At 47.5% G+C, this 27,163-nt stretch overlaps 1 protein-coding gene across 4 annotated transcripts in view; it reads left to right on the top strand.

The window, feature by feature from the left end:
• SLIT3 (slit guidance ligand 3) overlaps nucleotides 1-27,163 on the top strand; it is a 758,707-nt gene that overhangs the window by 431,481 nt on the left and 300,063 nt on the right. The gene's annotated exons all lie outside the window — the stretch shown is intronic.

Below are 27,163 nucleotides of genomic sequence, written 5' to 3'. Positions count from 1 at the left end.
CAGATCCCACACATAAGCGATATCATAGGATATTTGTCTTTCTCTGGGAAGACACTTATTTAAAGAAGAGTGTAGAGAACATGCAGCGGAATCCCTGACTCTCTCTAGAGCCACAGGCCCTGTTAGGGAACAGTACTCAATGTGGCTAAAGTGAAGGGCTTGGGAGCTGACTGCCTGGGACTGAGTCCTGGCCCTGACTTCTGCCCAAGCGTCACCTTAGCCAAGTTCCATCACCTCTCTGTGCCTTGGCTCCCTTATCCCTAAAATCAGAGTGAGACTAGTTCCTACCTCATTGGATTGTGACGGTTCAAGCATCTATCATGGTGCCAGGCACAGACGGAGCACTCGATAAATGTGCGCTGTTGTTAGTACCTGGAAGGATGGGCTTCTCACTAAGGCCAGACATCTTCATTATTACTGGGAGGCCACAGCCGGGGTCCTTCATGTCTGAGCTCAATGGAGGAGAAGCAGCTCCAGGCCAACTCCCAGGCCCAGGGCAGCTGAGGCCTGGGGGCTGCAGGAGAACAAAGCAGCCATGTCCTCTAGACTCCAGCTCCCTCTGCCCACATCTTTAGGACGGGTTCCTGGTTCCCACACCTCAGGTTCCATTCCAGAGAGATCACCTACTCGTACAGCCAAGGGTGGGGCTTCTGTTTTCCATTGTTAAAGCAAACCTAATTGTTTACTTCCTTTTCCACTTACTGACACTTCATCCCACACAGTTGCAAGCAGTGTAGAATAGTGACCTGTCCAGGGTGGTTTTCACCTGTGGGGGTACTGTCTTATATGGATTTGGCCTCCAGTCATATTAACTAACACAGAGCCTTTCGTGTGTCAGAGCTGGGAAGCTATTCTTTTCTTTTAATTGTAATTGGAGGCTAATCACTTTACAATGCTATTTCGTGAGAGAGACTGTAGCTTCTCCAAGATATAGGTCAATTCCTTCATTTATGGGTGGGTAAACTGAGGTCTGGGCTTCCCAGGTGACTCAGTGGTCAAGAATCCACCTGCCAGTGCAGAAGATGCAAGAGATTCGGGTTCAGTCCCTGGGTTGAGAAGATGCCCTGGAGGAGGAAATGGCAACCCACTCCAATACTCTTGCCTGGGAAATCCCATAAACAGAGGAACCTGCCAGGCTACAGTCCATGGGGTCGCAGAGTTGGACACGACTTAGCAACTACACACACACGCAGGCTGAAGTGCGGGGTCAGACAGAACCTGTGTGAGGTCACAGGCTAGCTGATGCAAGAGGCAGATTAGAACTCAGGCCTCCACATCCCTGGACAAGTGCTATCTCAACTCTGCCCTCTGGCTGGTGAGGCTTGGTGCCCACGTGCGTGGTGGGGCTGCCTCCAGAGTGTGTGCTGGCCCAGAGCACATCCCCGGCCCTGCTGTTCTGCTGGTGTGGAAATAAGCCAGATGTTCACGGGCTGGTTTCTGTTGCTTCTTGAGCAAATTAGGAGCAGATTCAGCAGGAGTCATATACCCAAACCTGACATCTTAGCCACACCTGGAGACATTCCCATAGGATTTATTGGAAGAGATAAAGGGGCAGGAAAGAAGCTTCCATCACAGGTCACAAAACAAAATTTAAACAGACCAATCATTAGTGGTTTCTTCTTGCTGGTGTCCTTCCTTGCTCGGTCTGGTCTCATCTCCCTCCTTCACCTTGACACACAGCCTCTATAATCCCGACTCCTACCCTGTTCTCTTCAGCAGAGGCCCAAAGCTTGGTGTCCTTTCTGGGCCCCACAAAGGTTGGGGGGTCAGTCCAGTGGTGATTTTCCCCAAGCTTGTCCCTTGCACTCCCCAGCCCATCTGGCCCCACGGTCAGTCTACCGGTACAGTCAGGCCACAGGTTCTGAGCTCATGTTCAAATGCATTTCTCAGGGCCTAGAACAGCTTGACACCCAGAAGGGGCTGAATAAACTCCTTCAATCCAAACTAGTAAACAGGCTTGAGGCTGGTGGGGTAGGGGGTGGGGGGAATGTGTGTGGAGGAAGCAGTTCAGTCCTGACCGTTAGTATTCGTGACTTAGAGAAAGCCGCCACCCAGACTCCCTCTGGAGGAAGTCTCCAAGGAGCAGTGCTGTCTAACCTGCAGAAACAGAAAAATAATTTTCTTTTCAGAAATGCCACACTGCCCAATTGATTTGCTAATGGGTTCTGGCAGCCTTTGTATTAGTCTGAGAAGCCGTTCAGACCACCACTGACAATGTCAAACTTATAAATTGCTCTTGTTAAAACCTGCACATCAAAAGTCAATAGGAAACACCTGGTGAGCTGGACCCACCGTGGGGGAGGCCAAGAGAGCCACCGGTGTCTGGAGGAGCGTGGCTGGGGAACAGGGTTTCCTCCAGAACCCCTAGAGACATTCTGAAGTCCCTAGAGACAGAGATGAGGGGTGGGGGCAGGAACCGGGAGGGCCTCAGGACATCTGACAAATGCATGTGATTTTTTTTTAAGTTATTGTCATTAGAAATCCAGAGTATCTGATTTGCTTGGCAATCAGAAGACCTAGCCACAGTGGTCCACATTCTTCTATGGCAATACTCGGAAGCGCTGCCCCTGTAAGCAAGCCCTGACTCTCCATTTTACCAAATAATGGCTTTCTCTGACTATTTCGCTCTTCTGTCTGACCTACCTGGGCCCTGCTAATGAGTGGGCTTTGAACTCCTTGAGTTCTTAGACTTAGGAGACAGAGGACCTTGGCTCCAAACGCCCTTGGAAATGTCATATCCTGTCTGCAAACCCTGCTCTTTTCATCTGCGGAATGCAGGTGACATCCCTGGCTGTTGTCCTTGTTTAGTTGCTCAGCCATGTCCGACTCTTTGTGACCCCACAGACTGGAGCCTGGCAGGCTCCTCTGTCCATGGGGTTCACCAGGCAAGAATACTGGAGTGTGTTGCCATTCCCTTCTCCAGGGGATCCTCTCAACCCAGGGATCAAACCCAAGTCTCTTGCTTTGGCAGGCGGAACCACAGCACACCAAGCCTCCCTGTCCATCACAACTTCCAGAGTCCACCCAAACCCATGTCCATTGAGTTGGTGATGCCATCCAACCATCTCATCCTCTGTCGTCCCCTTCTCCTCCTGCCCTCAATCTTTCCCAGCATCAGGGTCTTTTCAAATGAGTCAGCTCTTCGCATCAGGTGGCCAAAGTATTGGAGTTTCAGCTTCAACATCAGTCCTTCCAGTGAACACCCAGGACTGATCTCCTTTAGGATGGACTCGTTGGATCTCCTTGCAGTCCAAGGGATTCTCAAGAGTCTTCTCCAATAGCCAACATTTATGGAGAGAGCCTTATGTGCCAGATTCGGGTCTCTTACTTCATGTCCATTATCTGTCCTGCTTTTAGTCCTGCAAAGTAACGGGGCTTTCCTTCCTAGTTTATGGATGAGCAGTTAGAGTCCAGGGGTCAAATATTCTGCCCGAGGTGAACTCCTTTGGAGAAGCAGTGGCCAAAATCTTCTCCCACCCTCCCCAAATCCCTCCTTCCTTTGTTTGCTCATGGAGAATCAAACCATGTTCAGGGAATTGTTGGACTCTGGAGTGACACCTGTTTCCCTGGAGCAGAAATGACACCTTTGAAGCCAAATTTTCTCAGCTCCCAGCTCCACAGGAAAAACCTATTTGGGGCCCGTTATGGCTGCGTTGTAGACATCGTCAACACGGGTGCTTGAAGAGAGCATTTCTTTGGTTCTCAGCTGGCAGAAGCAGGGAAAATATTTTTGAAGGGCAAATAAATATTTATGCAGGATGGCTCTTTGTGCACAGTGGATGTTTGATTCTGTGGCCCCAATTCCCCAAGCCGAGAGCCAGTTAGGGGGCCCAGAAGAGAGTGTGGGCGTGGGCGAACATGCAGTGCCTGCATCCCTCGTGTGGGGTGATGCCGAGCACCTATTCTGGGCGGGCACTGGGCCTGAAGTCAGTGATAACAGGTTATACTTATGTACGTGGAGACCTGCTTAGAGGTTTGCACTGAGTGTCTCATTTAACTACTGCAACTCTTCATTTTACAGATGAAAACAGGCTGAGTTTGTTTCTGATTCTGACTGGGCATGCATAGACACGGGCCAAGAAAAAAGATAACATTCTCACTTCTTTTTACCCCTTTTCCACACTAAACTGTAGGCTCCTTGAGGAGTAGCTGGGAAAATAATAGTTGCTGAGATGCCACTGGGCCCTTCCCAGGGGCCAGCCCCTCTGCTAAGCACTTGCCGTTTCTTTGAATCCTCACCATGACCCTTATGACCTGGCTATAAATTGTCCCTCAGAAATGCAAGCTGCACGCATGGATGAAAGCTGTACCAGTCTGCTCACAGCCATGGCAGTGGGAAGAGAAGCATCCTTTTGGGTTACACCTAAATCTCCATGCAGGTGTCAGAGCAAAGAAATCCTCCAACTGAACCAGCTTCTTAGGAAAGAAATCGTGTTTTCTGTGGGATCTGCCTCCCCATTCACTTTGCTCCATCTCACTTTTTTCTTTTAATTGTTAAAATGTGTTTATTTGGGGCCGGGCGGGGTCTTTGTGGCTGCTTGAGGCTTTCTCTGGTTGTGGCGAGCGGGGGCTACTCTCCAGCTGTAGAGCCTGGGCTCCTCATTGCAGTGGTTTCTCTTGCTGCAGAGCACCGGCCTAGAGCACACAGGCTCAATAGCTGGTGGTGGCGCATGGAAAAAATACTAATGATCGTGTGTGTTAGTCGCTTAGTCGTGTCTGACTCTTTGTGACACAATGGACTGACTGTAGCCTGCCAGGCTCCTCTGTCCATGGAATTCTCCAGGCCAGAATACTGGAGTGGACTGCCATTTCCTTCTCCAGGGATATTCCTGAACCAGGGATCGAACCCAGATTTCCTGCTTGGCAGGCAGATTCTTTATCACCGCGCCACATGGGAAGGCCTTACTCTGAGTTATCTATAGAATAAACCTCAGGGCTGGAATGGCTAGGCAAAGAGGGTGAGCATTTTCTCTTTGGGTAGGTATTGCCAGGGGGTCCTAGGTGGGTGTTTTGATTTCTGTTTTAAGAAGGGTGTTGATGTGTCTCCAGAATGTTCATTTCCTTATGCTTACGGCTGCTCTGGGTCTTTGTCGCTGCTCGCAGGGCAGGCTTTCTCTAGTTACAGTGAGTGTGGGCTGCTCCTCACCGCGGCGCGTGGGTTTCTCGTTGCGGCGACTGCTCTTGCCGCGGAGTGCGTGCTCTAGGACTCAGCAGTTGTGGCGCTGAGTAGTTCCCCCACGCTGGCCTGTGGCATGTGGAATCTTCCTGGACCAGGGATCAAGCAAGTGGCCCCTGCGTTGGCAGGTGGATTCTTAACCACTGGACCACCTGAGAAGTCCCACTTTTTTTCTCATTATTCTTTTTCTCATCTTTCCTTTTTTCTTGTAATATTTCCTTTGCCCTTCTGGTCTCATTTTTTCCTTCCTCCCTATGCTCCCTCCCTTGCTTCTCTTTCCTCCATTCCTTCTCTTTTTCCTCCCCATTCTCTCTGTCTTCCTCTTCCTCCTCCTCTTACTCCTGCTCCCCACACTGTCGCCCTCAGGCCTTCGAGATTGTAGGAGAAACGTCTGTGGGAAGTTTTGAGGTTGACGGAGCCCGGGTTGGGGGGAGGAAGGCAGCCACGTGGGGGTAGTAATACCAGGTGTGACGCTGGTGCCCACAGCCAGCCTGAGGTGTGCACTGAGCTCCAGTAATAAAGCTCACACAGCTGGAGGGCTGGGGATGCCAGAAGGAGCAGGAAGCGAGGCCTTGCCTCTTAACCAGAGGTGATCAGAACCTGCTCTTTGCATATATTATGCCTCCAACATCCCTTTTTTGCTTTTTCAGAAAGGTGATCCATCTTCCCCCAAGTTTATTAGAGGTGGTTTTCCAGCACCACTGATAAAATATTACAGGCAGTCCCATGATTCATGGCCACATTTATAACCCATAGCACTTGGGAACTTTGGGGGACTATTTCTCATTAAATCTATGTCACAGTTCTGTGGAGCTCCTTCCGACTGCTTTGAGAAACGCCAGAAAATTCAAGACAGGCTTGAGCAGCGGGGCAAGGTGGGTCTCCTGGAGTTGAGCCTGGAAACCGGGTGGCGGGGAGCAGTGGCCGGGGCCTTGCAGCCAGGTGTGTCAGGGCTCTGCCACGCTTTCCCCTGTCTGGAAGAGCCCTGTGCGCCTGTGAACTTAAGTCGGGGGTCTCTTCGTTCTTGGCTCTGCATCTCTCTTTGGTAGAGGTCTCTCTTCGTGAGATGGTTTTGTGGGGGCAGACAGAGTGACGCATCAGGCCAGACTAGGGGTCAGACTTCTGGTCAGCAGAACCTGCTCATCACAGAGAGGGCTCCCTTCTCTCAGGAGTGAGCCAAGGGCTTATTGCTTGGACTTTTCCATCTAAAGATGGAGCTCCTTCCTAATGCCTGAAATGACATTTTTCTTAATAAGCATTGTTCACAGCTGGGAATTACCTCTTTCTTTAACCAGTGTTGACATTAAGTCACCCTGCCTTAAATATTAATACTCTGCCAAGTATGTGTAAGCCTTTCGCAAGAACTTTTGCACTTTGACCTTTACAAACAGAGTGGAGCTATTCTCTTGCCAAAGATTGGCCATAAGAAGACCTTGACTCCCCTCTCCCAGACCAATAGCTGCCCTCCCCAGGGGCTGGTATTCCTCCTGATGACTTCCATCTTTCTAGATAAGGGGACAGAACCTGACTTTTCATAGTTCCCTTCGCTGCCACCCATTTAGATGTACCCTAGTCTAACCCTCTGGGATGCAATATAACTCATTGAAATGAGAAAAAAAAAATAATAAAAAGGCATGCTGTTTTTGCATTTCTATATTAAGTTATGAAGAGTAAAAATCAACATGAAATCAACTCTGTGTGCTCAGCAGTGAGAAGCAAATACGTCACTTAATATGGGGTGATTTCACCTGTCATTCCACTCAGCGTGCTCCCCAGTGAGCCGAAGGTGGAAAACACGAATGCGCTCCTCTCCCCAACCCCACAACGCTCTACAATAGTTTTGGGACAGGTAGTTTTTTGTAAAATAGGTACTTCTCTTTTTTTTATATTGCATACCAGAGGATGACAAATTCTGGCCTGGAAAATTGACCCAAGGGCCAAGTCTGGCCCACTGCCTGTTTTTGTTAATAAAGTTTTATCGCAACACAGCCATGTTTATTTATTTGTGTGACTCTGGCTGCTTTCTTAACTACAACAGGAGAATCAGATAGTTGTGACAGAGTTTGTATGATCCACAAAGCCTGAAATGTTGACCATCTGGCCCTTTAAGAAAAAGTTTTCCTGCCCTGCTTTATATATGAACATGTACATATTCCTATACAGAGCTGTATACACAGAGCTGTCCAATGCAGTGTTTTATGGGTGATTTAAGGAATTTTCCAGGGCAATTTTAAATAGCTGTGAATTTGCCTTACATATTGACTTATCTACCTAACTTTAACAAAGATTCTCCTCCACTTCAGCATTTTGCTTTTGAACTTTTTTTATCCAGTGTAGTCAGCTATTTTTTGCCTCATGTGTATACAGCCATGGCACATGATTTTGGAGGATTCTCAAAGGGAATATTCTCCAGATAATGTGCTGCTGTAGTAAGCGCGAGAGCACCCCTGTGACGTGTTCCAGGGACTGGCGTTTGACGGAGCCGCATGTGGCTGACACACTACAGACCCGAGCCTTGCTCGTCAACCCCATTCCTTTGTATTTCGCACCATGTGGTTCCTCCTGCAATGTCTGTGGAGGTGCTGAGCAGCTCCTGTGACTGCCTGGACCGCCTGAGGCCTCTGCTCTGTGGATATGTTTTTGGGAGGGAAGCATTGCTGACCCAAACCCAGTCAGATTTGTTCCAGTTTAAAGGCACAACTGCAGAGCCTCAAGTCCAGGCAAGTGGGGAGAACCTCAGAGGTCAGCTTGTCCAGGGGCTCCCAGTCCGGATCATCAGAGTCCCCAAGCACATTTAGGAGAAGTACATGTACTTCTCTGCTGCCCCGGGACGTTCTGATCCCAGAGATGTGGGACATAAGGCCTCTGAGGAACGGTCAGGGAGCTGCAGGCCCGGTCCACACCCCTCCCTTGAGAGTCAGGAAGATGGGCGTGACACTGACCCAGTGGAGCACGGTTAGGATCAGACTCTCGGCCCTGACGATCCGTCCTCGCCAAGTTGCCAGACCTCTGCCAGCAGAGCCCTGAGGTCTCCACACAGTGCCTTTGAGGAGGTAAGGACAACCAGGGCGTGGTCCAAGTAGCCAAGCTCTGGCCCTGTCCATGCTCAGCCAGATTCGTTCCTTTATATGTTGTCTGTGTCAGGCTCAGGTTAGATTTTGTCTCTAGAACAAGAACAGGCAAGAAAAAAATATCTTCTGATGGAAAAAGGAAACTCTCATCACTGCGTCTTACAGCAAATCAATCCACTGAACCTTTTCTGTCAGTCTTCTTTTCTCAAAACTCTCCAGAGGCGGGGTACTCCACCACCTAAACCTGCAAAAACATCACCCAGTCCTCGCAACCAGGGCTCTCAGGAACTGAGAGAAATCTGCCACCGTAGCCATGCGTCCTTCCACAGTCTCCACGCGTCTGGCCCTGAACTCTGTTTGCATCTAATCCCTGCATGCTCCAGGATATCCTGGTGGCTTAGTCAGTAAAGAATCCACCTGCCAGTGCAGGAGACTCTGGGTTGGGAAGACGCCCTGGAGAAGGAAATGGCAACTCACTCCAGTATTCTTGCCTGGAGAATTCCATGGACGGAAGAGCCTGGTGGGCTATAGTTCATGGGGTCACACAGAGTCGGACACCGCTGAGCGACTAAACCGCAACCTGCTCCAAACTGAGCTCCTCCCCTCTCTGATTCTCCTCTCAGCAGCCCCAGCGCCTCGTGTAGTCATAACTATGATTCTCATGGTGGTCGAGCACTTGTGCCCGGCACTGGGTAAGGCCCTGGACAAGGCAGGCGTGCTGCTCAGGTGGACCATCCGGCTGGCGGAGAAGAGAAAGGGAGGCGGCTGAGCGGGCCCTCACCACCCTCCCTCGAGCAGCAGTTTCCAGTCTTCTTTCCCTGCTGCCTTCCTCCCAGGATGATGCAAATCTGCCTTCCAGGCTCCTTCCCTATTGCCCAGACCTGGGGACTTCACCCTGTCCGACTTCACACTTGAAGACGGGTTTCACCAAACCTGACAGGCTAGAAGAGTAGCAGTGATGGGCTGAGGCTTCACTTGGCCTGGACGGGCGGCGACCCGACTCCTTCCCGGGGCAGGGCTGCAGGGCACAAAGGACCAGGGCTGAGCCTCTCAGTCTGGCTTCCCTTTTTCGCTACCTCTTTGGGCCTCAGTCTTGGGCAGCATCTCTGCCCTGCCACCTCCTGGCCAAAGCAGGTAGCAAGCGGGGGCCTGTGGGAGAGAAGTCTCAAAGCCCAGGCTGCAGGCAGCAGCTCTCCCTGTGATGCCTGCGGGATTCAGGGAGCATCCCGAGTGCGCTCTGTGGAGACGACACCCATGGGCCGTGGACTGTGATGGGCAGACACCAGCCCAAATGCTCCTCAGAGAGTGGCCCCATAGAGGCAAGGACCTGTGTTCTCCTGTTGCATTTCTCTTTCAACTCTTGTGTTTATATTGCCCTGGTGTCTGTTTAGATGGTTAAATGCTTGCATGTTTCTCTCCCTCTCTCTCCCTCTCCCTCTCTCTCTCTCGGTGTGTGTATGTGTGTGTGCTGTGTGTGTGTGCTGTGTGTGTGTGCTGTGTATACAAGCACGCATGTGTGTTGTGTTTAGGGTCTCCTTCTCTATGTGCGGTGACTGTTTCTTGTTTCCATAGACAACCTTTACTCTTTATAGTGCAGATCAAGCCATAGGGAGCAACGCATTGAATATGAACCACACAACAATAGAGACATAAGAGTCGTCATAAGACACCCAGCACATTTGCCTGTCGCTTGTGAAAATGTTTCTCTTAGAGGAAAGGACTAAGCTCATTCTCTGTCATCAGATGGTGCTGATAAAAGACTTCACACATGGAGGTGTGTTTGAGGGGTGGGGGGAGCTGCTACATGTCTGACTTAGTCAAGTTAAAGACACCTTCCCTGAACTCTGGAGTCACTGCGCAAAGGCTGAAGATGAGGCAGAGTGAGAGGGTGGGAGAGGCAGGTAGTCTGTGTAGAAGGACCCTAGGGCAAGCCGCAGAGGCGTGCTGACCCGCAGACCCCCAGACGCCTAGCCTCTGATGAGTCAAGGTCTGTGTGCTTGTAACTCAGTCTGAAACCTACGGAAAAAGCTGGGGCCAGGTGGTGCTTGCCATCACCCAGCCTCTCCCCTGGATGTCACTGTTGTGCTATGTGAACAAGGCTGGGGAGACTTCCAGGACCATAAGGAACCCTCCTGGAAGCAGCTGCTCCTGGTGGGGAGGCCCAGTAGGAAGAGGGAGGACCAGACCTATGAGCAGGCGTTTGGGAAGCGAGGTGCTCAGAGTCCCAGCAGACCTTGCTGCCCCACGATAGCGCCTGCGGTGACACCAAGGCCCTCTGGTCCCACCAGGCCTGAGGTGGAATGGTTCTCTAGTGCAGAGAGGCTGGGGTAGCTGAGAGAACTGGGCTCAGCCAAGCCCCCGCCCCTCTTCCTCGAGGCTCTCAGGGCAGAGCTCGCCAAGTCAGAAGCCAAGGGAGAGGCTTCCAGGCCAGCATGTGCATGGGTCAAACCCAAACCTGGCCTCCCTCTAAACAGCCAGGCGTATTTGGCCAAACTGTCTCACGTCTCCAAGCTTCTGGTTCATCACCTGCTTTGAATGGGACTCCTCTCAGCTCTGTAAGAATTAAATGGGCGTAGTGTACATAAAACTTAATATATATAGTGCAGCTATCATTATAACAAGAAGTTTAGCAAAGAATCTCCCAAGGCCTTAGCCTGGGAGGAAAATCTTGTCTCCAATCCAATCGAATACTAGTGCAGAGATTAGCGGGGCTTCCCTGGTGGCTCAGCAGGTAAAGAATCTGCCTGCCAATGCAGGAGACACGCATTTGATCCCTGGGTCAAGAAGATCCCCTGGAGAAGGAAATGGCAACCCACTCTAGTGTTCTTGCCTGGAGAATCCCCATGGACAGAGGAGCCTGATGGGCTATAGTCCATGGGGTCACAAGAGTTGGACATGACTGAGCAACTAACACACACACACACACACACAATCATTAGTATTTTTTCCATGCGCCACCACCAGCTATTGAGCCTGTGTGCTCTAGGCCAGTGCTCTGCAGCAAGAGAAACCACTGCAATGAGGAGCCCACGCCCCACACCTTGAGAGTAGCCCCCGCTGGCCACAACCAGAGAAAGCCTCAAGCAGCAACAAAGACCCCACCCAGCCCCAAATAAACACATTTTAACAATTAAAAGAAAGAAGTGAGATGGAGCAAAGTGAATGGGGAGGCAGATCCCACAGAAAACACGATTTCTTTCCTAAGAACCTGGTTCAGTTGGAGGATTTCTTTGCTCTGACACCTGCATGGAGATTTAGGCATAACCTAAGGGGATACTTCTCTTCTCACTGCCATGGCTGTGAGCAGACTGGTACAGCTTTCATCCATGCGTGCAGCTGGCATTTCTGAGGGACAATTTATAGCCAGGTCATGAGGGTCATGGTGAGGATTCAAAGAAACGGCAAGTGCTTAGCAGAGGGGCTGGCCCCTGGGAAGGGCCCAGTGGCATCTCAGCAACTATTATTTTCCCAGCTACTCCTCAAGGAGCCTACAGTTTAGTGTGGAAAAGGAGGAAAAAGAAGTGAGAATGTTATCCTTTTTCTTGGATAATATTGTGCACACAACACACACAGCAGAGACTAGAACAAATTGAAGAGTGGCCTGGCCCAGGCCTAACAGAACCAATGCCCTCTTCTTTTCTTTACTTGGTTTGAGTTTTTTAAGTCACCAGCTGCTTCTTTACCAAAACACATACCAAACATGTGTTTTGATCCCCATGTTGGGAGGAAGCACCCGAGTTAATCTGTAAAACGGTCAGGGGATTTTTTTTCCCTCTCTCAGTGTTGATAGATTTGAAGTAACTGAAAATAGACCTCGAACCCGTGAAAAGGAAATACGGACTGGGCTCCCCGGAGGGGCTGCAGCCCCGGTGGGAGAGGAGAGGCGTGGACCCTCAGAGGGAGGCCAGCGTCTCTCAGCCTTTCTCCTGCCCTAATGGGGGCTGCCAGTCAGGAAGCCTTTGATCTCCTTTGGGTCTCCTTCCCAAGAATGAGATTGCATGCTTGTGAGTTATTAAGATGACTCCCTGATACCTGCCAATATGGTGTGACTCTGGATCAGGTGGCTAGCTTCATCACAGTCTCACTCTCTTCTCAGGAGTTGCCAGGTTTACTGGGTTCCCATTCACTTTGCACAAATTAAACACCAGTGTTGCAAATCTGCTGAGCTGGAGAGAAGTACCAGGTGTGGACGGGGGTGGGGGGTGTTTTGGGGAGCTCTTCTTCCCTCTATCATCACAGATCTTTCCCAGTTAGGGGTCTGATGCTCATCTCTACTTCATCAGCATCCTTTAGATGACTTTAGTTAGAGACCCTTTGAAGTATTGAAATAGGCTTATTACAGTTAAGCCGACACTCTCAGCTCAGGGGAAGTGAGGGATACACAGAAGAGTCCCATTTGATGTTAAAGAATCATCAAGACCCCCTTCAAAATGGCTTGGGGAAGCCCAGAATTGCTCATGATTTTGACCCACAGACATTCAAGGAACAAAACTGGAAAGTTACCCCTTTAGAGTGATTGTGATCACTATGGCGTCATCATTCCATAATCACAACTCAGCCCGTACTTCTGCTTTCAGAGTGTTCTGGGACTGGTGCCCCCAAAGAGGCTCTGTGTCTTTGTATCTCAGGGCACTGGGGAGAACAGAGGTGAGCGCAGTGTGCTTCGGTAGGGGAAAGGTAAATCAGCTAAATGGGAAAATGAGGAGGGACACAGTGCCCAAGCAGCTGCAAGATTGTTCGAAACCATTTTCTCAACTGGGTTAATTGTTCTTCCCTGTGGTGCAGAGACACCTACGCCTTTTGAAGTCTGCGTTTCTTTATTGCAAGGAGCAGCCTATTAAGAGAGACAGATTGTCTACCCAGAGCAGCTGACTCTCCACTGCTCTCTCCCCATTTCCTCCTGCAAAAACCCTGGCCCTCCAGGACAGAGCTCATCTGATGGTCTCCCCCCTCAGTGTGAGCTTTATTGCTGGGAACGGTTGTCAGTGCTCAGAGGAGGGGATGGGCAGACTCAAACCAGCTCTGCTTGAAGAGTAGGAATAATTACAAAATCTCAGACCGTTATCCAATTACGTTGACATGTGGCCATTCTAGGGAGTTCTAACTGGATTAGGTTCATTATAAAAAGATTAGTCCAAGGATGGGGACTGTGCATAACAAAGTGAACCTTCAGAATGTGCACTGCTGGGCCACCAAGGACTTTGGGGTAAAACTGAGTGAATGGCTTTGTTTATTGAATTACTGCTTAGGGATTCGCCAAGGAGTTTTGTTCGGATAGAGCTGATGGCTTAAAGCCACGGTTAACAATTTCCTGTTTGTTTTCCTTTTTCAACACTATTCTTCAGTGCCATTGTAGTCATTGTCAAAGCACCAATCCAAGATGTTTGTCACTAATGTTCTGTGTGAGCATGGAGGTGAGATTATTGATCAGAGTGGATCTGAAACTCACAGAGCTCATGTGTTATTCATCAGCTTTGCGTACATGTGCACATATAAAGAGTGTGTGCCCACATAATACCTTGCATTTGCATAATGTTTCCTGGTTTACAAAGCACTTCCACATTCCTCGTTTAACCCACACAGCAGCGCTTTGGGGTAGATTGCATTATTATAATGACTTTTCAGGTAATGAAACTGAGACTCAAGAGAGGTTAATCCATGGTCACCCAGATAGATGGTCCCAGAACTTAGGTTACCACTCACAGTTGCTATCCCTAGCCTAGCATTCTACAAACACATGTGAACTCAGTTTATGTATGTTTTTTAAACACAAAGTATGTATATGTTCAGCTCATGGCAGTTGAATATTTGAATTAACCCAGTTGGTTTTTCTTTTCTTCCACTACGTGCCATGGGATGTAGATGTCAGTTTTGAACAACTGATTTAGTTACTAGATGCTTTCTTCTTCTTTCCAAGCTCAGAAAGATTTTGCATGTGGAACACGAGATGGAGCTGTCCTTTGGGTGTTACCCCAAACCGCTCTTCTGGCGTGTTCAACTAGAGTCTGTCCTCCTCTAAGAATCACTGCATTTTCCTGGAGTAAATGCCCAAGTTCCTTCTGAAGATGCTGGGTTCAGAGACATGGATCTTAGAATTAATGGAAAGATGTCAATGACCAGTCTCTTATAATTTCACTTAATGACAGTTTTTTTGGGACCCTAACTGCTCTGGTAAGCTGGTAAGAGTTACAGCTCTAAGTCGGTAAATCTGAGCTCCTGATGTCTGTCAGGGTCAGCAGTGGCTTCTCTTCCCCTTCTTAAGCCCATTGCAGACATTGCTGATAGACCAGCACCAGTTCTCTACTTTCTGTGGGTTAGGGCTTCCAACACATCTCAACACTGACCACCAGCCAGCCACCACAGAGAGTCAAGAATTGACTAGCAAGATGACATCTCTCCAGCCTTCTGATCATAGACTCTGGTGACCCTACAAAACTCCAGAGGCCTTTGAGAGCCGCAGCAAGATCAACCAGTCTGATAACATCTTATGGCCTCAGTTGGTGATCAAGAATTCAAGACACCCACAGAAGGTCAAGGAGAATGTGGAATGATCAAAAAAACTTTAGATTTAGGAAATTAATATATTCAGAGGACAATTACAGTAAAGATTAAGGCAGAAGTCTACTTTCCAGGAAAGCAAGGTGTGTGCGTAAGTAGAAATCTAGATTGCTGCAGACCAATGAGTCTGTATACCCTTACTTCCTCAAAAGAAATACACGTAGATACAATATGCTCTATGCATGTTCATCCCCTATTTCACATCTAGTGTACAGACCAAGGTTTTAAAACAGCAGACAAATAAAACAAATATAGACTGTTGAAGTATAGTCAGGATTCTCATTTGTAAGCAGTCGAACCCGTATTTAAAATGACTTTTGAAAGAAAGAAAAGGAAATTTCTTGGCTTCTAAACTAAAAATGCAAGGGCTTTAGGCAAGGCTGGATCTAGTAGTTCAGTAATGTCGTTGAACTTTTTCCTACAAGGTAGATCCCAGTAGTTCCACATTCATCACTTTAGCATGGAGTTCGGCAGAAAAAAAAAAAAAAAAGAGAATTTTTTTCTCCCTAGAGTTTCTATAAAAGTTCTAAAACTTATTCTGACTGGGTCTGTCTTGGTCATGTGCCCATCCCTGAAGCAGTAACTGCTGCTGGGGGGTGCACTTATTCAGCTTGGCCAGCCTGGGTCATGTGGTCTCCCTGGAACTAGCCCTTTCCCCTTTCCCCCCTCCACACACCAACTACTTACTCTGAAAAATGATGCAGATATTCTGGATTGGAGGGAAAATTGACCACCTCTCAAATAACTGCTTGCTGTATATACCAGGCGCAGCGCTAGACGCTGAAAGAAGACATTACAAACAGGCCAAAAACTCAACAACTTGCAGACTCTTTCTAAATAAATAACCCTATTAGACTCTGACAAACATCACAAGATAGGCATTTTTATTCCTTGCATTGTATAGATGAGGAAAGTTATGTTTCAGAGGAGCTCTGTAACTCACCTGAGGAGACCTGGCACTTGACCTTCAATTTAGCCAGCTCCAAATTCTATGCCCTTTTATGATCCCTGTGTTGGGACAGGAAAGAATATTCATGTGAAAAATTGAACCTATTTACTCATTTACTTGAAAGAGGCAAGTCAGAGAGTGGATTTCGATTTCTCCCTTAGGAATAAGCCTTCAAAGTTGCAGTAAGGAGAACTGTGTCCCCTGTGGGCATCAGTACGTAGGTACAAGGTAGAAACAGTACCTGCTATAGTTTACTGAGCACTTACTATGTGCCAAGCAGTCACGTGAACACTTTATGAAGAATATCCCATTCGGGAGAATGGGTCCACGCATACGTGCGGCTGAGTCCCCTTGCTGCCCGCCTGAAACTATCACAGCGTTGTTAATCGGCTATATGCCAATGTAAAATAAAAAGGTTTTTAAAAATAAAGAAAAAAGAGAGAATATCCCACTTAATGTTAGAAACAACCGTATGTAGCAGGACTTCTCACTCCTGATTGATAGCTGAGGAAATCAAGTCTCAGAAGGATTTGAGAGCTTGTTATACAACTAGTTACTTTAAAATTATTCCCAAAATTGTGTATTTGTATTTTATGTACTCTTTTGAATATGTATATACACACAAATGTGTATATATATGAATACATATATATTTCTTAAATAAAGAAAGCTAAGACATGGCAAGAAAAAAAAAAAAAAAAGAAGGATGAAATCACCTAACGTAGGAGCCAGAGGTTGAACCCAGCTCTCACTTTCCTGCTGTTCTTCCTGCAGAGAGATGAGTGTGCCTAATGTCGTCAATTTCAGTCACAGATTGATCAGAATTCATTAGAAAACTGGGTAGAGATGGGGAATGAGAAAAGCATCCATCTCCAACTTTGTGGGGGTCCCGAAAAAGTGGAAGAAAATTAGATTGTAGACAAATTCCTGGTGATTCAAAAGGCTTCCAGTCAAAATAATGAGAAACAAACAAGCAGACAAAGTACAGGCTGAAACAAGAATATCATCTTTCAAAGATTTCCACAAGTTAACATTCGCGAGCTTTTAATTGTCCAGCCATGTGGGCTAGTTCGCTCTAGTGGGAGAAGCTTGTGTTTCGCTTGCTGCTGTCACTCACTTGGGAGTGACAAGTCCTGGGGGAGCCCCGAGTGGTTCTGTATGGAGCACAGGCAGACCGACCGGAGCTTCACTGCCACACAGGGCCCAGTCCTGCTCCCAGCCCTGTCTTTTGCCGAGTCTGCTGCACACTCGCATTTTCACATCATTTATACTTTTCAAGGTACATGTTTCATGACAACACTTGGCAGCTTTCAATTTATTAGGCTTATTAGCAAATAAAACTGTCCTGAAAAGCCCAGATTTGATAGCTGGAAGATTCATTTCAGGATTGATTTAATGCAACCTGCCTAGTAGTTTATTTCCAATCTCCAGGTTGGGACTAAATCATCCTTGTATTGTTGATACCCTTAATAGGATGGTTGGTGTTTGCAAAATAGGCCAGGCTGTAAAAGAATCTGAAGACTTGCTTCCATTTTTTTTTTTAAACAGAGATGATAAAAATACTTTATAACTTTATATGTCTAGGAGATCCTGGGTTTTTTTTCCTCCCCTTCTTTGCTATCAGTTATGTCGTTTGAATTTAAATAGCGGTAAATACATCCAAGGATGTGGTTCTTCTTAACCATTGATTTGTGGCAGTGGGAAATCACCTACGTTCTCAGGAATCACCACTCTGCATGAAAGACTGGTGACATCTGGCATTCAATATGACAAACCTGTGGAAGCACCAGCCAGAAGCATTCCATCATTGAAGTGTTCTTTTTCTTTTAAGCCCTGAGCAGCCATCATACTTTTTCAAGATGAAGACTTGAACAGAACAACCCTATTATTACCAAACCAGCCCGTGGCACTCACCGAGAGCTATTAGCCTTTGTTAGCATTTATTACCTGCATCGCATTTGACACTTGTCCTTTATTGCCTGACAGTCTAATTTAGCTTTTGTCTCATCCTCCCCCACTGTACTTCCATCTCCTGAGAATACAGCTCCAGAGTTAATCCAATTCAGTTTTAAATCCCATCTCATGGTTGCTACTTGGGTAGTAACCATGGCTATTTAACTTAACCCCTAATTTCGATGTTCTCATTTGCAAAATAGGGATTAAAAATAGGATAATACAGTTAAATTAAGTAATATTTAAAACATCTTTAACAGAAAAAGAGTGCCAAGTGCAAGGAACATGCTTCATAAATGGCAGGTGATATTCTTATGGCTAACAATAGTGATAATGCTAATGACAAAACATGGTCTTAAATGTTACTCTTGATTTTGTACACCAAAGTGCCTGGCATAAGTGCAGATACTGGTCTACCCCATTTTATTGCACTTCAAAGATAATGCATCTTTTACAAATTGGAGGTTTATGTAACCCTGAATTGAGCTTTTGGCACCATTCCCAACAGCATTTGCTCACTCCATGCTTCCTTGTCCCATTCTGGTTAATTCTTGAAATGTTTCAAACTCTTCACCAGCAAAAAGTTTATGACACCCTAAGAACTCAGATGAGGGTTATCGGTTTTCAGTAATGAAGTATTTTTAATTAAGGTATGTATATTGTTGTTTTAGACATAATGCTATTATGTGCTTAGTAGACTGTAGTATGGCCTTCCCCAGTGGCCCAGCTGTAAAGAATCCGCCTGCAATGCAAGAACCACAGGAGACATGGGTTCAATTCCTGGGTCAGGAAGATCCCCTGGAGGAGAGCATGGCAACCCATTCCAGGATTCTTGCCTGGAGAATCCCATGTACAGAGGAGTCTGGCGGGCTACAGTCTATGGGGTCAGAAAGAGTTGGACACGACTGAAGCGACTTAGCATGTATGCACACAGACAGCAGTATAGTTTAAACATAACTTTTATGTGCACTGGGAAACCAAAAACTGTGTGTGACTTGCTTCATTGCAATATTCACTTGATGGCAGAGGTCTGGAACTGAACCCACAATTTCTCTGAGGTATGCCTGTAATGTGCATCCATGAAAACTCTTGATTATAGAACATTTATTTTAAAAGATCAATTTCACCGCATTTAGAAATTATATATATCCTAGAGCAAAATAGTGACCAATAGAGATGCTTGAGACAACTTGCTTTACAGAAAAAAAGTGCTTAAATCTGTCCAATTATGCTCTGTGTTTTTTTTTTTTTTTTTTTTTTTTTAACTTTTATTTTATCTGTTTCGATGTCTCGGGTCTTAGTTGCGGCACGTAGGGTCTAGTTCCCTAACCGCGGACTGAACCCAGGCCCCCGCGATGGGCGCATGCAGTCTTAGCCACTAGGCCACAAGGGAAGTCCCGGTCTGATGTGCTTTGAACGGCTTGGTTTTTCCGTGACTTGGTCTCTACTAGTTCTGCAGCATTAATTGTTTCACCAAGGCTTTCTTCATAGAATAAACTCAGGTCATCTTAAGCCCTTCTGAATTAGCAAAAATTCCAAACTTCTGAAGTGCAAGAATCCACAAGTTTTCCTGTATTCCTCGGATGCTCACCAGACAGCATTCTAGCTGAAATTCCTAAACCAGGTACACATCAGTGCTCTTCCCTGCTTTCTGTTTTAATGAGCAATTTGGGGACCAGAAGATGGTGGCTTCCCATGGTGAAATGTCCCCAGGCCCAGCGTGACCCCTGACGACCCCTCTAACCAACCCTACCTGCAGCCAGCTGAGGCTTGTGGCCCAGCTGCCTCTACCTGGCCTGCTGCTGATTTGTCTGCCTTGGGTCACTTGCCTCCCTCCCCACCAGGTTCCCGCTTCCTGTGTGTCTGCGGGGCTTTTTACACCCAGTGAAGAAGGACCTTTTTTTTCACATCATTGTCCCACAGCGGATCTGGAGGCGTAGCACATCTCCCATTTTGAACAAGTCTCTTTGTCTTCCACATTAGGGTAGATTGTTGTCTCCAATTATTATATAGAGAAAGGGACAGAGCAGAATAAAGATAGGAGATTAAAAATCAGATCATAGTGTCCAAATGCCCTGAAAGGGGGTTCTTGTGAATTACAGCACTCAGATATCGAGGTTTGTGACAAAACACAAAAATACCAGATTAGCAGCCATACAGTCATGCCACCACGCAGTCGTCAGGCAAGGGGGACCAGGCAACGTGCTGAGCGCTACAGATGCATGTCTCACCATTTCCTGTTAAATGCCCCTTCTCTCACACACTAATGTCTTAGATCAGAATCCAGCATTCTCTGTAAAAGGTGCTACAATCCATCCTTACTGACCATTAAATGCCAACAAAAATGTCCGATGCTTTTCTGCCTAGTTTTAACCAGAATACACCTCATGTGCTGTGATCGTGGACAGAGCCGCGGCAAATGGTGTGAACGAGAAAAATTTACCCTTCCTCCGGGTAGTTTACCAGCGCGTCAGAAAATTGCTGTAATGTTTCGGTTTATTAGAACAAGGACTCTATTGCCGTACTCTGAGGAGGAAAGTGTGATAAATACACAGACCTACAGCGTCTCTGATGTGACTGGAATCCCCTAGGATTATGTCCACATGGTACACTTGCATTCTAGGAGTCAGAATTGCCATCTAAGTTATTTGTGATCAGGCAGTTGATGGAAATCTGATGGTTTGCTTCTGGAAAAAATACTCATGATCATAACTGCTATCATTTGTTAGAATCTTTTATATATTTGCCGCTGTGCTGGACACCAGAGTTTATTATTTTTTAAAGTGCATTATGTTGGAGTATAGTTGATAACAATGTTGCATTAACTTCTGCTGTGCAGTGAAGGGATTCAGTTGTACACATATGTATATTATTTTTCATATTCTTTTCTACTGTGGTTTCTTACAGGACACTGAATATAGTTCCCTGTGCTATATAGCAGGACCTGTTGTTTATCTGCTCCATACGTAATAGTTTGCATCTGTTGATCCCAATCCTTCTCCTCCCCCTCGACACCCACAAGCCTGTTCTCTGTGCCTGTGAGTCAGCTTCTGTTTCATAGATATGTTTCATTTGTCACATTTCGGGTTCCACATATAAGCAGTATCGTGATATTTGATATCATATGATAGTTGTCTTTCTCTGACTTACTTCGCTTGGTATGATAATCTCTAGATCCATCTATGTTGCTGCAAATGACATCATTTCAGTCTTTTCTATGGCTGAGTAGTATCCATGTGTGCGTGTGTGTGCATGTGTGTGCGTGTGCGCGTGTGTGCGTGTGCATGCGTGTGTTCGTGTGCGTGCGTGTGTTCGTGTGTGTGCGTGTGTGTGCGCGTGTGTGTGTGTCACATCTTCTTTATCCATTCATCTGTGAATGGGCACTTTGTTTCCACGTCTTGGTTATTGTGAATAAGTGCTGCTATGAACATAGGGCCGCATGTATTTTTTTGAATTATAGCTTTAACCAGATATATTCCCAGTGGACATCAATGTTTATTCTAATCCTTTTTTAAAATAAGAGCTGTTGGTATTTTTCAAAAAAGAAAACATGGGGTGCCTGACTCACGCGCGGTCATACGGCTGGTGAGTTGTCCTTGAGCTGTCACCTGGGATCCTCACCCTTGTCTGTGATATTCCTCCCCAGTCCAGTCACCTCTGGCGTCCCAGGCACAAGGAGTGCGGAGCCCACCATCCAGCTGCACAACGTGACGGCATCCTGGATGCCGCCTCCCCTCACCCAGCCCCGTATCTCACTGGGCTAGTTGGACTGCTGCCTCCTAAATACCTCCTCCTGCAGTCTTGTCCCTGTCTAGCTCATCCTCCATGGAACTGGCATCTCTCTTCCAAACTGTACCTCTTTCCCCTCACTCTCCTGCTTTAAGCACTGTAATGGTTTCCTCCATTCTCTTAGGGTAAATGGAAGTCCTCCCACGTGGCCTTCGAGGCCCAGTTCATCACCATGCTCACCCCACAGCCCCTGCACTTCGGACACACCAGCCTTCTCCCTGTCCCTCCAGTGTGTGGACTCCTTCCTGTGCCATAGCACCACAGGATCTTCTTCCCTGACTCCACCTGGTTGAGTCCTGCTCATTCTTCAAACCCCAACTTGAATGTCCCTTCCTCCAAGAAGGCTTCTGTGACTGCAGCTTTGCTCCCATATACACCTCTGAGTGTAATAAACTCACTTCCACAGCACTGACCTCAGTCTTCATTAAAGAGCTCCCTGTATAGGTGTTTCACCTCCAGGTACCTTCACCAAACTGGAAGCTCCAGGAGAGCAGGATGACACTGAATCTTCACCACTGTAGCCCCAGTTCCTATGATGGGTCAGGAACCTAGTAGGTGCTCAATAAATGTGAGTTCATTGACTAAGTGACAATGATTTGAAAGCCTGCTCCTTTTACTAAGCACCATGCTGGATCCACTGAGGATCTGAGCCTTGGAGCCAGCCATTATAGGTAGTCGTGGGGCTAGGAAAGCTATGTCTTTATTATTCCAATATAAACTAAACTGCTCACAAAGTTAATTTCTTCTGTCCTGGGGAATACTGACACTTTCTGGGTGGATGCTATAGCTTGAGGGGTCTTTGCAATGACCACATGTTTTGAGTGGAAGGCTGTGGTCCAGAAGGGGCCTTTGAATAAGCTGCCCCATCTTTGGTCTTGGCCTGATGGCTGTTGATTTCCCATCTATAAGTAATGGAATCCAGTATCTTGGTGCCAGAGGATCGCTTATGTTAGACTCTCCTTTTTCCAGTTTACTAATTTCCCATCCATGTAGTCCTCCCTAGGCTAAGCATCCCTAATTGTGTAGGGGAAACTAATTGTAACTATGGGATTCCAGAGCCTTTATTTGCTAGGCCAGATTCATTCCATTTGTTTGAAATTTGCTTTTAGTCTGATGTGTTTTTTTAGCTGCCAGACAAATACAAACAGATTTGCTTTTTTAATGTTTGCCATCTTGGAAAGAATATTCTTTAAACAAAAATCAGACACAAATACAAAGGATGCTTCTCAAAGAAACCACACCACAGGGTCTGTGAGCGCTGTGATGGGATTTCTCTGACTTTCTCCAGGGCCCTGGGAGCTCAGAACAGAATGTCATGATTTGTGCTGAAGCTCTCTTTCCTTACTCTTCATCATAACCTGATATCCCTGTGTATTTATGAAAACACCATGAAAGCTGAAACACACTCAGACTTCCTTTCAGCCAGGGGTTAGAGGCAGGGGTAGACCCACCAGGTTTTCCATTTTAAAAGATCATTTCATCAGTATGACCCTGAGACAAAAGAATGGTTAGTCAACAAATATACCTTCAGGTGCTGTGGGAGAATTAAAAGCATAGAGTAAACAAACAAGCCAAAGCAAGAGTGGAGGCTGCAGCCCTGTCTTTGGGGAAGGGCTCTCTCATGGTGGAGATAAGAAGGAATCCAGAGCTAACCAGGATCAGTCAGTTCAGTTCAGTTCAGTTCAGTCAGTCACTCAGTCGTGTCCGACTCTTTGCGACCCCATGAATCGCAGCACGCCAGGCCTCCCTGTCCATCACCAACTCCCAGAGTTCACGCAGACTCACATCCATTGAGTCGGTGATGCCATCCAGCCATCTCATCCTCTGTTGTCCCCTTCTCCTCCTGCCCATTGGAGAAGACTCTTGATCGTCCCTTGGACTGCAAGAAGACCCAACCAGTCCATCCTAAAGGAGACCAGTCCTGGGTGTTCTTTGGAAGGAATGCTGCTAAAGCTAACCAGGATAGGAGCAGATAATCCCTGCAGGCTGATGAAGTCAGGGAAAGCTTCCCGGTGGGGGTGTGGCCAGCGAGGCCCTGAAGGCACAGTGTGGTTCTTCCATTTCTGGATCCAGAGGGAGATAACCTGCATCTGAATACCAACTTCACCACATTAAAAAATTTTTTATTTTATATTGGAATATAGCCAATTAACTGTTGTGACAGTTTCAGGTGGACCGCAGAGGGACTCAGCCATACATACACGTGTATCCATTCTCTTCCTAACTACCCTCCTGTCCAGGCTGCTATATAACATTGAGCAGAGTTCCCTGTGCTGTACAGTATTGGTTATCCATTTTAAATATAGCAATGTGTATATGTCCATCCCAAACTCCCTAACTCTCCTTCCCCTCATCCTTCCTGCCCTGGAAATCATAACCGACTTCACCGTATTTTAACTGGTCACCTCAGGCAAGTTAGCTACCCTCTTTGAGTCTTAACGTCTCATCTGCAAAATGGGGGCAAAATTGATCTTTACAAACTTATTATTCTTTTCTGTTGTTTGGCACTTAAAGATTTATGAGATAATTGTATAATGTGTTTGGCATAGCACATGACCCACAGTAAGAGCTTAAGAATAATTTCCTCTGTGTGTGGTCAGTCACTCAGTCATGTCCAACTCCGTGATCCCATGGACTATAGCCGGCCAGGCTCCTCTGTCCGTGGGATTTCCCAGGCCAGAATACTGGAGTGGGTTGCCGTTTCCTCCTCCAGGAGGTCTTGCTGATATAGGAATCAAGCCTGCATCTCCTGTGTTGGCAGGTGGATTCTTTCCCACTGACCGACCTGGGGAGCCTAAGAATAATTAGCCGTTATTTGCTGTCGTTGTTTTAGATCCTCAAACGGGCTCTCTTGCCTCCAGTTCTCTGCACGGGCTCTCTGCCCTCCTAACTATGCTGGCCTGGTTTAGGAGGCCGACTTTGCTCTTCTTTAAAGACTGAGCTTGAACGCCAGTGCTAGCAGAAAGCCTCGCCCTCAGCCTGGGTGCTCCTGCAGCCTCCTGTTTTCCTGTCATTGCAGTGTGGGATCAGCCCTTCTCTCCCACCAGCCTGGCGTCTCTTGAATGCAGACACCGTTGCACACCTCTGTTTGTTTCTCAGAGAACCTCTGTTTCTCCCCACAGTAGGCTCAGTAATGATGGGCTGAATGAATGATTGCATGAGTGAACTACTTCTCTCCTGTAGTTGCACTCTGTACAGAGAAAATGGGAACTGGGAGGAGATCTTTGAAAAGCACGCCTTTAAGCTGAATCCCAACCCTCGGGAAGGGGGAGCAGGCTTGAGGGGGCCATCTGCTCTGCTCTCCTCTCTCCCCTCAAGCGGGAGGTTCCAATAGGTTAATTATTCCTCCTGGAAGCTTTCAAAAATGATGAGCCCTACACCATCTGCTGGAAGGCCTTGCCCACGTTGGCAAGTGGGTCACTTTAGAGGATAAAAGAGCTGAAGTCCCGGTGTGCTTCTGGGAGGCAAACTAAGCCCCTCCCTCGATCAGGAGTACTGCGGTTCTGGACTGGTCAGTACTCCAGAGTCCCTGCTGCCTGGAAGAGTGGAGTCAGAAAGGGAGGGAATCAAGCAGGCCTCGGAGCTCAGCACCATGCTCAGGAAACATCGGGTGCAGTCATGGCTGACTATGACCCCATGGTCTGTAGCCCCTCAGGCTCCTCTGTCCATGGGATTCTCCTGGCAAAAATGCTGGAGTGGGTTGCCATGCCCTCCTCCAGGGGATCTTCCCCACCCAGGGATCGAACCCGAGTCTCCTAAGTCGGCAGGCAGGTTCTTTACCACTAGCCCCACGTGGGAAGCCCAGAATAATAAAGTACAAATTCCTCCTTGCCTCTCTCCCTGCTGCGCACACCATTCAGCCCATCCTGGCCCAGTGCATCCTCTAGAAACATCTCTCATGTCATCCTTCTGTTGAAAAACCTTTCTTCCCTCTCACTGCTTATTCAGCATAATCCCAGCTGTCCCACTGGGCCTTTGCTGACCTTCAGGTCCTGGCCCCAGATTATCTTGTCGTTTTCTCTCTGACAGTTTACCCACATGGATGCGTTTGAGCCACTGGACCCAAGTCCTGGCTCCCGAACTCTCTAATTATGCTCTCTAGGGGAAGGGACACAGCTCTTCAAAGCCTCGATTTTATCATCCCTAAAAAGGCAATCACGCTTCTTGCCTCCTTTTATAATTGCAAGAATTAGCAGAGATGCTGGTCCGAAGCACTTAACAGACTGGGAAGTCCTTTGTAATGCGCTAGTGATGATTAAATACCCTCCGCTCCAGCACGGTGGCTCTGTCTCACAGCCCTGCCCATCCATGCCTTGAATCGTTGCTGATGCCGCTTTTCCTCCTGTCTGTGAGCTTCTCTGTATCCGTGGACAGTAAATGTTGTCATCTCTGGAAGCTGGCAGCTCTCCCACTTTGCCTGGTAAGCCTGATGCCGTTATTCATATGGAAGGCCAGCTCCTGAAGACAAGGATCCGCTCTTATTATAACAGTTCCTAGTGTGTGCGCTCTTGGTGAGGACCAGACTCCCACGTAAGGTTATGCCTGTTGCACTCTAGGGGGTGCTACGCAGCTGGTGGTCTGTGCTGCTGAATGAAGTCTTCACACATGTGGGACTGGTTTAACTGTGCAGGACCTCGTGAGTTCTCACAGCATCCCTAGGAGACGGGCTTCCCCATCTTACAGATATGGTGAGAGGTGAGAACTGGTCCGAGTCACACAACTGGATATGTGTGAAGGAGCTGGGATCTGACTCCAGTGCTCTTTCTCTCCAAGTTCGTGGATGACTCGCAGTGCCGCCCCACAGAGTGTCCCCGGGCAGGCCCATACCCACGTCATGCTTGTTGACTGATTGACATATGAGTACATTACGGCTTTGCTATCTGCAAGAAATGTTGCCAACCAAAATAAGAAAAAAAAAAAAGGTATAAACTACCATCTTTCTGCCTCCTTGTGTGAGGGACCCAGGAAGAGATGTACAAAGAAAAACCCCATGCATATGTCTTTTCCTCCTCATCCCCTTTCTCTCCTTCTTATCTGGTCCAGAAGAATAACTTGTAAATTGATGATGCGTGTGTGTGCATGCCAAGTTGTACAGTCATGTCTGACTCTTTGCAACCCTGTGGGGCTATAGCCTGCCAGGCTCCTCTGTCCATAGAATTCTCCAGGCAAGAGTACTGGAGTACTGGAGAGCCCCTTCTTCCAGGGGCTCTACCCAACCCAGGGATCAAACTCATATCGTTTGCACCTCTGCATTGGCAGGCAGGGGAGCCCAAATTGGTGATACCTTCTACCAAAAAGAAAAGTGTCAGGAATGGGGCAGAGAGATGTGATTGGGGAGTCAAATTGGGAGAAATGGTCCCAACAGGTCCTGCCCACCTGCCGGAGAACTGCTACCATATGGCAACCATGCTCCCCTGCAGGGGGCAGCCTCCCCTCTTTCACCCATCTGTGGTCCTCAGTGATAACGTCTGGTCCCAACTCTGCTGTATTTGAAAGCAGCACCATCCTACCAGAATCACTTTGATGGCTACAGGCCTGGCAGACAGGAAGGGTTCCCTCTCCTGCAGGTCAGTGGCTCAGAGTAGAAGTGTCAAGGAACATTTTTAAGTCGGGCTCCAGTGCTTGGGTACACGGTGAAAACCTCTCCAAGAAGCTATTAAAGCACAT

Source organism: Bos taurus, chromosome 20, assembly GCF_002263795.3.
Source record: "Bos taurus isolate L1 Dominette 01449 registration number 42190680 breed Hereford chromosome 20, ARS-UCD2.0, whole genome shotgun sequence".
Taxonomy (NCBI): domain Eukaryota; kingdom Metazoa; phylum Chordata; class Mammalia; order Artiodactyla; family Bovidae; genus Bos; species Bos taurus.
The sequence above is the reverse complement of the archived record's forward strand: the minus strand, read 5'-3'. Positions and strand labels throughout refer to the sequence as shown.